Genomic DNA, 12,811 nt, shown 5'->3' with positions numbered 1-12,811 from the left:
TATTSCTTGCCACCCATTCTGAAACTAATTGCAGTGCTTTAAGTGTTGCAGTAAATTCAGTCACTGTAGTAGCTGATGTGTAATGTTTTGAGTCATCCGCGGAAATAGACACACTGGCTCAAAGCCAGTGGCATGTCGTTATTAAAGATTGGGAAAAGTAAGGGGCCTAGACAGCTGCCCTGGGGAATTACTTGGAGTTGCCACTGTTATAATGAAGAAGGTTGGCCTAAGAATACCACAAAAATTACATTGCCTATGCAAAAAATCGTTACACTTTAAGAAATACATTTTATTCAATGGGGCAAGGAAAAGCAGAAATGACACACAAAACATTTTTWATTTCACCCATACAARAAMTATGCCTATTAAAAATATACAGTTGATGTCGGAAGTTTACATACACCTTAGCCAAATACATTTAAACTCAGTTTTTCACAATTACTGAKATTTAATCCTAGTAAAAATTCCCTGTCCAAGGTCAGTTATGATCACCACTTTATTGTGAAATGTGAAATGTCAGAATAATAGTTGAGAGAATTATTTATTTCAGCTTTTATTTATTTCATCACATTCCCAGTGGGTCAGAAGTTTACATACTAATTGAGTGTATTTGGTAGCATTGCCTCTAAATTGTTTAACTTGGGTCAAACGTTTCGGGTAGCCTTCCAGAAGCTTCCGACAAAAAGGTGGGTGAATTTTGGCTCATACCTCCTGACAGAGCTGATGTAACTGAGTCAGGTTTGTAGGCCTCATATATTGTACAATTTGTMTCTCCCTTTTCGTCATCCTAGAATAGATGGTTGTATTCAAGACAAGGTTGTTTTTATTTATCGGTTTGTCAGTGTCAACAGAGTAGGCCTAGGCACCCCTGTGATGTGTCATATTAATAAGATTCTGTTAATGTCCACATCATTAAAATATATATATCTACGCATATGTCAAGGCCACATTTCCCTCAGATATACAGTGCTGAGAACAAGTATTTGACACCTGCCGATTTTGCAGGTTTCCTACTTTACCAAGACATGTAGATCGTCGCTAATTTTGATCAGTAACACTTCAACTGAAGACGAATCTAAAACAAAAATCCAGAAAATTCACATTAATGATTTTTAAAGTATCATTGCATTTTTATTGCCATGACATAATGTATTTGATTAACGATTAGAGAAAGCCAGAACTAATAGTGTTGGGACAGAAACTTGTTGCATTGAAACAGAGATCATACGTTTCCGTAATGTCTTGACCAGGTTGCACACACTTCAGCAGGGATTTTGCTCCACTCCTGCACTCCATAAAGACCGTTCTCCAGATCCTTCAGGTTTCGGACTGTCGGCTGGGAATATGGAACTTTCAGGCTCCCTCCAAAGATTTTCTCTTGGGTTTAGTCTGGACTGCTAGCCACTCTCAGACCTTGAGATGTCTTTACCGAGTCACTCCGTTAGTGCTCTTGGCTGTTGGTTTTGGATCGTTGCTCATGCTGGAAGACCCACACAGACCATCTTCAATGCTTTACTGAGTGGAAGGAGTTGTTGGACAGGAATCTCAGTGCTCCATCCTCCCCTCAATACGGTGCAGTGTCGTGCCTGTTCCGCTTTGCAGAAAGCAATCCCCAATAGAATGATGTTTCCACCTCCATGCTTCACGTTGGGAGGTGTTCTTTTTGGTTGTACTCATCCTTCTTCCCAAACATCGGACGAGTGGACGATGTAGATCCAAAAGGCAGCTATTTTTGTTCATTCAGACCACAGACCTCTCTCCATTTCCTCCTTCTCGACAGTCCGAGGATGGTCGATTAGGCCAAACTTCAGACGCGGCTGAGACATGCGCTGCTTGAGGCAGACCTTGCGTCGCTGCAGGATTTTAATCGCATGAGGCCGAAGTGGACAATGGTTTTTCTTGAAGAACTGTGGGTCCCATGCTCTCTTCAGTCATTGAACCAGGTACCTGGCTCGGTAGTTCTGGGCTATCCCTCACCTTGTCCTCTAGATCCATTATGCCCCTAGGGTGAGATCTTGCATGGAGCTTCCCAGACTGAGGTGATTGACCCGTCATCTGAATTCTTCCTTCCATTTCTAATTTGCGCAACAGTGTGCCTTTCTCACCAAAGGCTGGTCTCCTATGTCCTTGAGCCCATCCCAGCCTTGCAGTCTACAATTTTATCCCTGGATACCTACACACTCTCTGGTCTCGGCCATTGTGGAGAGTTGACTCTTTTGATTGATGTGTGTACAGGTGCTTGTATACAGGTAACAAGTCAAACAGGTGCAGTAAATACAGTAATATGAGAACAGGAGGGCTTCTTAAAGAAAAACTAACAGGTCGTGAGACCGGAATCTTACTGGTTGGTAGGTGATCAAATACGATGTCATCAATAAAAATGCAAATTAATTACTTAAAAATCATACAATGTGATTTTCTGATTTTTGTTTTAATTCCGTCGCTCACAGTTGAAGTGTACATATATAAAAAATGACAGACCTCTACTGCTTTAAGTAGGAAACCTTGCAAGAATCGGCAGTGTGTCCAAACTTGTCTCCCCACTGGAGCTTATATTTTTATGCCACTACGCGCTCAGCTATGCACAGTAATTAGATTGAGTTACATTATTAGCCTAATAAATTATGACCATTTTACGTTTTCCATCTGTCGTCTGGATTTTGTGTGTTCTGGCCACAGTGATTCTACTTATTGATTGTTAGAGAAGTAAAGGAATTTTAAGAAGGTTTCTGGGGGATCTTGGATGGTGGTGGGGTGTCTTGGGCCYTTTCTGGGGCGTCTTGGGTGGGGGACGTTTCTGGGACGTCTTGGGTGGTCTTGAAACTGACTTCAAAATGATTCCTGTGGCCCTGGGGGTTTCAACAGGCAGTTGAGGTCAGATGACACACAGCCCATACCTCTCTGGAGAACTGCCCTAATTAATTCCAGGTGGGTCATGGTTTCTGGTCTGGCGGTTGTTGCAGTTGTTGCTGCTGTTCCTCAGCGATAAAGAAGTTCCTTCCTCCATTCCATGGTTGTGGTGGTGTTTTCTGTCTGGTCTCTCCTTCTGTTGAACTGCTCGGGACGGTTGACGGTCAGCTGATCCTGGTCTGGAAGGTGGTGGCATGATGGAGGGCAGATGGGGYAAAAAAGAAGCAGGGGAGGAGGGCTGCAGGGCAGGTGGTGGAGAGAGTAAAAGCTAGCCACAGAAGCGATTTTACTCGCCTCGAGGCCTGCAGTCCTTCGTCTTCCCCTCAGGAGCTGGTCCGGTGCTGGTTCTGGGTGCTAGGGGGGTCCGTAATGTCCGTGGACTGGGAAGTCAGGTCAGGCCACGGTCAAGCCAACTGTTACCTTTCCTTCTTCCCGAGTCCTTCAGTTGTCGGAGCCCTGTCCCCCAGTCCGTCAATAGAAAATAAAATAGAAGATAACCTGTTGCTGCATTGCAAAATTAAAAGTGGGAGGTGGCGGGGGCTGAAGATGTCCATATCTTTAATACAGGACTAGTAAAGGCCCAGTGCGGTACTTTTGTGATGGGCCAATCAAGGACATTCAGAGACTTGTCCCGAAACCACTTCTGCAGTGTTTTGGCTGTGTGCTTAGGGTCGTTGTCCTGTTAGAAGGTGAACCTTCTCCCTAGTCTGAGGTCCTGAGCGCTCCTGAGCAGGTTTTCATCAAGTTCTCTGTACTTTTCTCTGTTCATCTTTCCCTCGATCCTGARTGGTCTCGGAGTCCCTGCCGCTGAAAAACATCCCCACAGCATGATGGTGCCAAAACCATGCTTCCCCGTAGTGATGGTATTGGCCAGGTGATGAGCAKTGCCTGGTTTCTTCCAGACGTAGTCACTTGGAATGTATTTCAATTAACAGGTATGCCTTGTTAAAAGTTAATTWGTGGAATTTATTTCCTTCTTAATGCATTTGAGCCAATCAGTTGTGTTGTGACAAGGTAGGGGTGAAATACAGATTGTTTTGCATATTATGGTGAGAACAGCTCAAATAAGCAAAGAGAAACAATGGTCCATCATTACTTTAAGACATGAAGGTCAGTCAACACGGAACATTTCAAGAACTTTGAAAGTTTCTTCAGGTGCATTTGCAAAAACCACTTGAAACTGGCTCTAATGAAGACTGCCACAGGAAAGGAAAACACAGAGTTAACTCTTCTGTATAGGATAAGTTKATTAGAATTYCAGRCTAAATAATTGATTCACAGAGTTCAAGTAACAGACACATCTCAACATCAACTGTTCAGAGGAGACTGTGGGAATCAGGCCTTRACMGTCAAATTACTGCAAAGAAACCACTACTAAAGGACACCAATAATAAMAASATACTTTCTTTGGTCAAGAAACACGAGCAATGGACAATYYACTGGTGGAAATCTGTCCTTTGGTCTGATGAGTCCAAATTTCAGATTTTCTGTTCCAACCACCGTGTCTTTGTGAGATGCAGAGTAGGTGAACAGTTGATCTCCGCATGTGTGGTTCCCACCGTGAAGCATTGAGGAGATGTGATGGTGTGGGGACTATAAATTGTTTTTCAACAGGACAATGACAAACACACCTCCAGGCTGTGTAAGGTCTATTTGGCCAAGAAGGAGAGCGATGGAGTGGTGCATCACATGACCTGGTTCCAGAYTCACCTGACCTCTACCCAGTTGAGATGGTTTGGGATGAGCTGGACTGCAGAGTGAAGGAAAAGCAGCCAACTAGTGCTCAGCATGTGGGAACTCCTTCAAGACTGTTGTCATACTTGATGAAACTTCCAGGTGAAGCTGGTTGATAGATGGTTAAGAGTGTGCAAAGCTGTCAAGGCAAAGGGTGGCTACTTTGAAGAAATTCAAATATAAAATATTTTTTGATTTGTTTAAGACTTTTTTGGTTACTACATGATTCCATATTTGTTTTTTATAGTTTTGATTTCTTCACTATTATTCTACAATGTAGAAAAAAGTTAAAATAAAGAAAAACCCTTGAATGAGTAGGTGTGTTCAAACATTTGACTGGTACCTTATATATTTTGATTTTGATTGTTCAGTGCGTGCTGCAGCACCCCTACTTCCAGCAGCTATGCTTGCTCTTAGAACCAGTGGTGTATTGCACTTAAGTAAAAATACTGTAAAGTACTACTRGTCATTTTTTGGGGTATCTGTACTTTCCTATTTATATTTTTGACAACTTTTACTTCACTAGATTCCTAAATAAAATAAGATACTTTCTACTCAATACATTTCCCTGACTCCCAAAAGTACTCGTTACATTTTGAATGCTAAGCTGGACAGGAAAATTGTCCAAATCACGCACTTAAAGAGAAAATCCCTGGTCATCCCTACTGCATCTTATCTGTCGGACTCACTTAAAACAAATGCTTTATTTGTAAATTATGTCTGAGTGTTGGAGTGTGCCCCTGGCTATCAGTAAATACAAAAAAAGAAAATCATTCCGTCTAGTTTGCTTAATATAAGGAATTATAAAAATGTACACTTTTACTTTGATACTTAAGTATGTTTAAAACAAAACGCTTTGACTTTTACTCAAGTAGTATTTTACTGGGTGACTTTCACGTTTACTTGAGTCATTTTCTATTAAGATATCTTTAGTTTTATTCATGTATGACAATTGGGTACTTTTTCCACCACTGCTTAGAACCAAGGCATGAAGTAGCTTGCGAAATTATTCACCCTCTTGGTATTTTTCCTATTATGTTGCATTACAACCTGGAATGAAAATYTTTTTGGGGTGGTTTGTATAATTTTATTTACACAACATTCCTACCACTTTGAAAATGCAAAATATTTTTTCTTGTGAAACAAACAAGAAATAAGACAAAAAAACTGAACTTGAGCYTGCATAACTATTCACCCCCCCAAAGTTAATACTTTGTAGAGCCACATTTTGCAGAAATTACAGTTACAAGTCTCTTGGGGCATGTCTCTATAAGCTTGGCACATCTAGCCACATGGATTGTTGCCCATTCTTCAAGACAAAACTGCTCCAGCTCCTTCAAGTTGGATTTGTTCCACTGGTGTACAGCAATCTTTAAGTCATACCACAGATTCTCAATTGGATTGAGGTCTGAGTTTTGACTAGCCCATTCCAAGACATTTAGATGGTTCCCCTTAACCACTCGAGTGTTGCTTTAGCAGTATGCTTAGGGTCATTGTCCTGGAAGGTGAACCTCCGTCCCAGTCTCAATTCTCTGGAAGACTGAAACAGGTTTCCCTCAAGTAAGTTTTCATCAAGGATCTCTGTACTTTGCTCTGTTCATCTTTCCCACGATTCTGACCAGTTTCCCAGTCCCTGACGATGAAAAACATCCCCACAGCATGATGCTGCCACCACCATAATTTACTGTGGGGATGATGTTCTCGGGGTGAAACAAGTCATTTTTTTCATTTCACTTTTTTTCATTTTGTGTATGTCCATTCCATGAAATCCCAATATAAATCTACTGAAATTACAGGTTGCGATGCAACAAAATAGGAAAAACTCCAAGGGGGATGAATACTTTTGCAAGGCACTATATTTCAACAATTGACCATGATGGCGTAAAGTAACCTRCCTGTTTCGTCCCTCTCAGTCTAGAAGAGGAAATAACTGTCATGTCATAAACCTAGCAAGAGTGGAACACCTTTTGTTCAGTGAATTGTTGAGAGTGGGGAGAGGACTATTGAAATATGTCAATCCATCTTTCAATGGGTAAAGCTACAACATATTTCATAGGCTATTTGTTTACATAAGCTGCACTTTCAKATCTACAGCCAATTATTGTGTTTTTCAGTGTTAAGTCCTTTGTTTGATCCCGAAACAGAGATTCAACTCAATGACATGCWACTACATTACTACTCAATGAAAGTTCCATCAACAATTCTATATTGTACCTTAGTATTTTGAAATTGAAAAGCCATAATAGGTTTATAATTTAAGCTTATTGATGTTCAGTTTGCAATACTGTTGAAGAACTTTACAACACATAATGGCACGTTCATCAATTGGATGTGTCTGCTGGAGCTATATTGTCAATTTATCTGSTATTCCAAGACCTCTGTATATTTAAGTTTTCTGCAGTTCTTATTAAAGAATATGTAAAAAGAGGGATTGATATAGAAAGCAAACTTTTAAATAATTGAGCAATCTGTTAAAAGGAGCTAAAACACYGCTCTCATCATCAAGCAGTGTCTGATGCATTAGCGAACAGCACAGCTCCGAGGTCTACTGCAGTCACTCATCAATAACCCCCAACGCCTGAGTCTGTGATGTGTTCCAAATTGCACCCTATTCCCTGTATTGTGCACTACTTTTGACCAGCACCCTAAATAGMAAATAGGGTGCCATTTGGGATGAGCATAGCTGATCCCCACTGTCTTTTATCTGCCCTGCTCCCCAAGCTGTCTCCTTAATGAACTGCTGCCCACACAGTCCCATGAAAGGCGGTGGGAAATTATTCCTATTTTAATAGATCCTTAACTCATAGCCCCATGCAGCCCCTGACAACACCAGTCCCTGATTGCAACTTACTATGTGTAACTGCAAAGCCTCTGAACTTCAAATGTTCGGCAGCAGCAGAGTCAGTGAGAGTATCAGTATCTGAACGTCTTTAAAACAGTGTTTCCAAAATGACATGTTAGGGGGTTAATGACATACCATGTCTGGCTTCGTTTGAAAAGCATCAATCTGACCTAATGCATTGTTACATGTAATAAACCAGTAATGAATCTGTGGTATTATGGGTACTGCTACAGATCTATAGGACCAGGCATCAGATATCAGAGTTCTTAAGAACATTAATGTAGGCCTACGATTTTACACACATAGATCACGACCTAGTTACCATTTAATGGATGACAGTGAGAGATTAAGGGATATTTACCAAGAGTCCAGGTCAAGGGAGAGAACACAAAGACAGAAACCCCAGCGGTTTGTATCAGTATTACAGTCTAAAGAATGTCCACCATTGTAAATGCATCTGAACATTGTGTTTTGATGTACCTGAAATCTGGATAWGGATAGGATTAGAAAAAAAAAAAGATATTACAGTATTTCTCAAAGCAACCTTTGATGCCAATGCAGAGCCAAACTGCACAAAGGAAATAGATCAGACACAAGCTTTTTTAATGAATAATTTCAATAGATGGCCTTCAAACCTCTGGTGAAAGCTAGTTTTTCTATTAAGAGGAAATATTGATAAGTAAAATGGTAACAGGTAAGCATTTCAATTCAGGTACTATGCTACATGACCAAAAGCATGTGGACACCTGTTTTTCGATCATCTCATTCCAAAATCATGGGCATTAATGTAGAGTTGGTCCCCCCTTTGCTGATGTAACAGACTCTTCTGGGAAGGCTTTCCACTAGTTGTTGGAATATTGCAGCAGGACTTGCCTCCATTCAGCCACAAGAGCATTAGTGAGGGCAGCCACTGATGTCGGGTGATTAGCCCTGGTTCACAGTCAGCGTTCCAAATCATCCTAAAGGTGTTCGATGGGGTTGAGGTCAGGGCTCTGAGCAGGCCAGTCAAATTCTTCCACACCGATCAATACAAACCATTTCTGTATGGACCTCACATGTAATCATGTAGTAACCAAGAAAGTATTAAACAAATCAAAAWATATTTTATTTTAGATTCTTCCTTTGCCTTGATGACAGCTTTGCACACTCTTTSCATTCTCTCAACCAGCTGCATGGGGTAGTCACCTGGAATGTATTTAATTAACAGGTGRGCCTTGTTAAAGTTAATTTCTTTCCTTCTCAATGCTTTTGAGCCAATCAGTATGTTGTGACAAGAGGTGGTTTACAGAAGATGGTCTTTTACCAAATAGGGCTAAGTCTATATTATGATGAGAACAGCTCAAATAAGCAAAGAGAAATGACAYTCCATCATTACTTTAAGAAATTAAGGTCAGTCAATCCAGAAAATGTCAAGAACTTTGAAAGTTTCTTCAAGTGCAGTCGCAAAAACCATCAAGCGCTATTATGAAAATGGCTCTCATGAGGACCACCACAGGAAAGGAACATCCAGAGTTACCTTTTGCTGTAGAGGATAAGTTCATTAGAGTTAACTGCACCTCAGATTGCAGCCCAAATAAATGCTTTCAGAGTTCAAGTTCAATGTTCAACACTTGTATCTTTTATCAATGTTATATGAGTATTTCGTTATTTGATGTGGCTCTCTGCACTTTCACCAGATGTTTGTTTGAGACAATTCATTTCTGAACATAACGCACCAATGTAAACTGAGATTTTTGGATATAAATATGAACTTTATCGAACAAAACATACATGATTGCTACATGAAGTCCTATGAGTGCCATCTGATGAAGATCAAAGGTTAGTGATTAATTTAATCGCTTTCTGACTTTTGTGAGCCTCTTCTTGGCTGGAAAATGGCTGATGGTTTTCGGTGACTAGGTGCTGACTAACATAATCGCAAGGTGTGCTTTCGTTGTAAAGCCTTTTCGAAATCAGACACTGTGGCTGGATTAACGAGAAGTTTCTTTAAAATTGTGTATAATACTTGTATGTTTGAGGAATTTTAATTATGATATTTCTGTTGCTTTGAATTGGCGTCCTGCAATTTCACTGGCTGTTGGTTAGGTGGGACGCTAGCGTTAACCAGAGAGGTTAATGAAGATTCCAGTTGAGGACTTGTGAGGTGTCCATTTCTCAAACTGCGACGTCTAATGTACTTGTCTTTGCTCAGTTGTGCACCGGGGCCTCCCACTCCTCTTTCTCTTGGTTAGGCCAGTTCGCTATCTGTGGAGGGAGTAGTACACAGCGTTGTACGAGATCTTCAGTTTCTTGGCATTCTCGCATGGAGTAGCCTTCATTCTCAGAACAAAGAATAGACTGACGAGTTTCAGAAGAAAGTTTTTGTTTCTGGCAATTTTGAGTCTGTAAATCGAACCCAAATGCTGATGCTCCAGATACTGAACCAGTCTAAAGAAGGCCCGTTTATTGCTCTTTAATCAGAACAGCAGTTTTCAGCTGTGCTATCTATAATTCAAAAGGGTTTTCTAATGATCAATTAGCCTTTTAAAATTATGTATTAGATTAGCTAACACAAAGTGCCATTGGAACACAGGAGTGATGGTTGCTGATAATGGGCCTCTGTAGCCTATGTAGATATTCCATAAAATAATAAAATAATAAGCCATTTACACTGTATTTCTGATCAATTTGATGTTATTTTAATGACAAAAATATGCTTCTTTCAAAAACAAGACATTTTAGTGATCCGCTAATCTTTTGAATGGTAGTGTGTGTATATATCAAATCCGTCAACTTTATCAAAAGCCTTTTCAAAGTCAGCTATGAATACCAAGCCTGGTTTCARAGATTTTTCATAGTGTTCTATTGTTTCCAGTACTTGTCTTATATTATCTTTAATGTGTTTCCATGTAAATACCCTATCTGATTAGGATGACTAATATTCGACAATAAGTTTTACTTCAAAGCACTATGCATTTTGCTTGAATTTCTGCATCACAACCCTGAAATGTAAGGGGCCTTCCATTTTTTTAATGGACTGGATCTTTATATTTACCACCTGGGGTCCTATTTCAGCAATAGTGAAATCAGACCTTCTTGCTGAGTATCTGATAATCTACTAGGAGTGGTTAAAACTAACTAATAACGGTTCGCTGAGTACATCTAAATAGGTTGGTGAGTGTGGTAAACGAGGACAGACGTTTACCTGCTATGCGCTTCAGCCCTTGGCGATCCCATTCTGAAAGTCACTGAGCTCTTCAGTAGGCCATTGTACAGCCAACGTGTGTCTATGGAGATTGCACAATTTTATAGACCTGTCAGCAACAGTTTTGGCTGTAACAGCCAAATCCACTAATTTGAAGGGGTGTCCTCATACTTTTGTATATATAGTGTATATGTATATATGTATATATACATATATATGTGTACAGAAATAACTTTTTATCAACTGTATGTTTAAATAATTACCGTACCTGACGAATCCTACCCTCTATTCTTGTTATATTCTTGTTTTGAGTTTTAGAATTATTCATATCAACATTAATGTCATCTGAAATCCACTCAAAAGGAGTTTAGTCATCGCCTATTAAAATGAAATATACAGTGTAAATACAAAGAAGGCCGATATTTTTATGCTCCAAGGCTGAACTCTGTGTCACCATAGTGCCTCGTGTTGTATTGTCTTCCTCGGCTCTTAACCCTTGCGTTGTCTTAAGGGTAAAATATGACCCACCACTATGTTTAACAGCAGAGAAAACCCCCTAAACTATATTTTTTCAAATGGAAATTTCATGACTTTTCCTACAGTGACCTCAACATTAGAAAAAGTGAAACGTCGCCTTTGTTCATATTTCCATGAAAGATGTACACCACCAGGGTACAAAGATTGTCTTAGGGTCATTTTTGACACGGCAATTATAAAATCTCACACACACACACAAATTGAGATTATGTGTGCTACTGATTGAACAACGTCAGCAGCTCCTATAGAGTAAGATCACCGTGGTTGGCACGGTTAGAAAGAACAAGACCGAGGTGCCCCCTGCACTCCTCGCAAACAAGGAGGAGAAAAGGCCTTCTCATCAAAGTTTGCCTTCACCCCCACCACCACTCTAGTTTCTTACCTCCCAAAAAGGAACAAGAATGTGGTCCTCAGCACACTGCACAAAACGTCTGAGAACAATAATTGTGAGGACAGGAAGCCAGCCATCATCCTGGACTACAACCACAACAAAGGAGGTGTGGACAACCTGGACAACGTTATAGGAACTTGCAGCTGCAAGAGGATGACTGCCCGCTGGCCCCTGGTCATCTTCCATAACATTGATGTGTCCTCATACAATGCCTTCGTGATATAGAACAAGATACCTGGATGCCTGATAAGCGGAACAAGAGGAGGGTGTTCCTGGAGAGGCTGGGAAAGGCACTTGTAACCCCATACATTCAAAGAATGGACCGCATCCCCCGCACAGCAGCCTCTGCAGCGCTTGTAGAAGCTGTTCAGGGGACTGAATCTTGTCCTGAGGCAGCAGCTGTGGAAGGAAAGAGGAGGAGAGGCCAAATCTGCCCCCCAAAGAAGGACTGTAAAACAAATACTATGTGCTGCACATGTGAGAAATGCATCTGCAAAGTCCATGCACACTCACTTGCATACTGTCCTACATGTGCTAATTAGAGTTGATTGATTTATGTTCATCACATTTGTTTTGTATATATTATCTTATTTTTATTTATACACCTTGTGGGTGTGGGCAATGGTTAAAACAAATGGGAGAAGACTTGTATTTTGTAGTTGAATTCCTCATTGTGCAGTAAATGAGAATATATCACTATATTGTTAAAAAAGTTCAAGAATAATGGTTTCCCTTCAATAAAATGCATTCAAAACTACTTTCTGCTACTTTCTTAGACTATACAAGTGCTCTATCTTGCAAAAAAATCTATACATAATGTATGTTCACACCTATGCAGTACCTTTAGCAATAATAATAATAAACCTCTACTTTAGTAAATAAAACAATTTTGACAGGTGTGTTGTAATAAAAACAGGTGTCCACTGACTAAATGCAGTCTTTCTGCAATGTGAAGAGGGAAAACCCAGATATTCACAAAGTTTGTGTTGAATGACAGGTTGTTTCTTCATGCAAAATAGATTTGGGGTTTAAAATTCAATTAAGCTGCTTTATTTTAGGGGTTTAGGTGGGTCATTGTTTACCCTTAGGACAAGGGGAGTATACAGAATGTTAAGACTACACAAGGGTTAAGGTTCTTTGGAGAACTCTTGCCTGATAAAGAACCTCTGTGGGGTTCTTGATGTGGCATCTATAGTTCTTCAGAATTCTAAAA

The sequence above is a fragment of the Salvelinus sp. IW2-2015 genome, linkage group LG14 (assembly GCF_002910315.2).
Source record: "Salvelinus sp. IW2-2015 linkage group LG14, ASM291031v2, whole genome shotgun sequence".
Lineage (NCBI taxonomy): Eukaryota > Metazoa > Chordata > Actinopteri > Salmoniformes > Salmonidae > Salvelinus > Salvelinus sp. IW2-2015.
Note: the sequence above shows the minus strand (reverse complement) of the source record.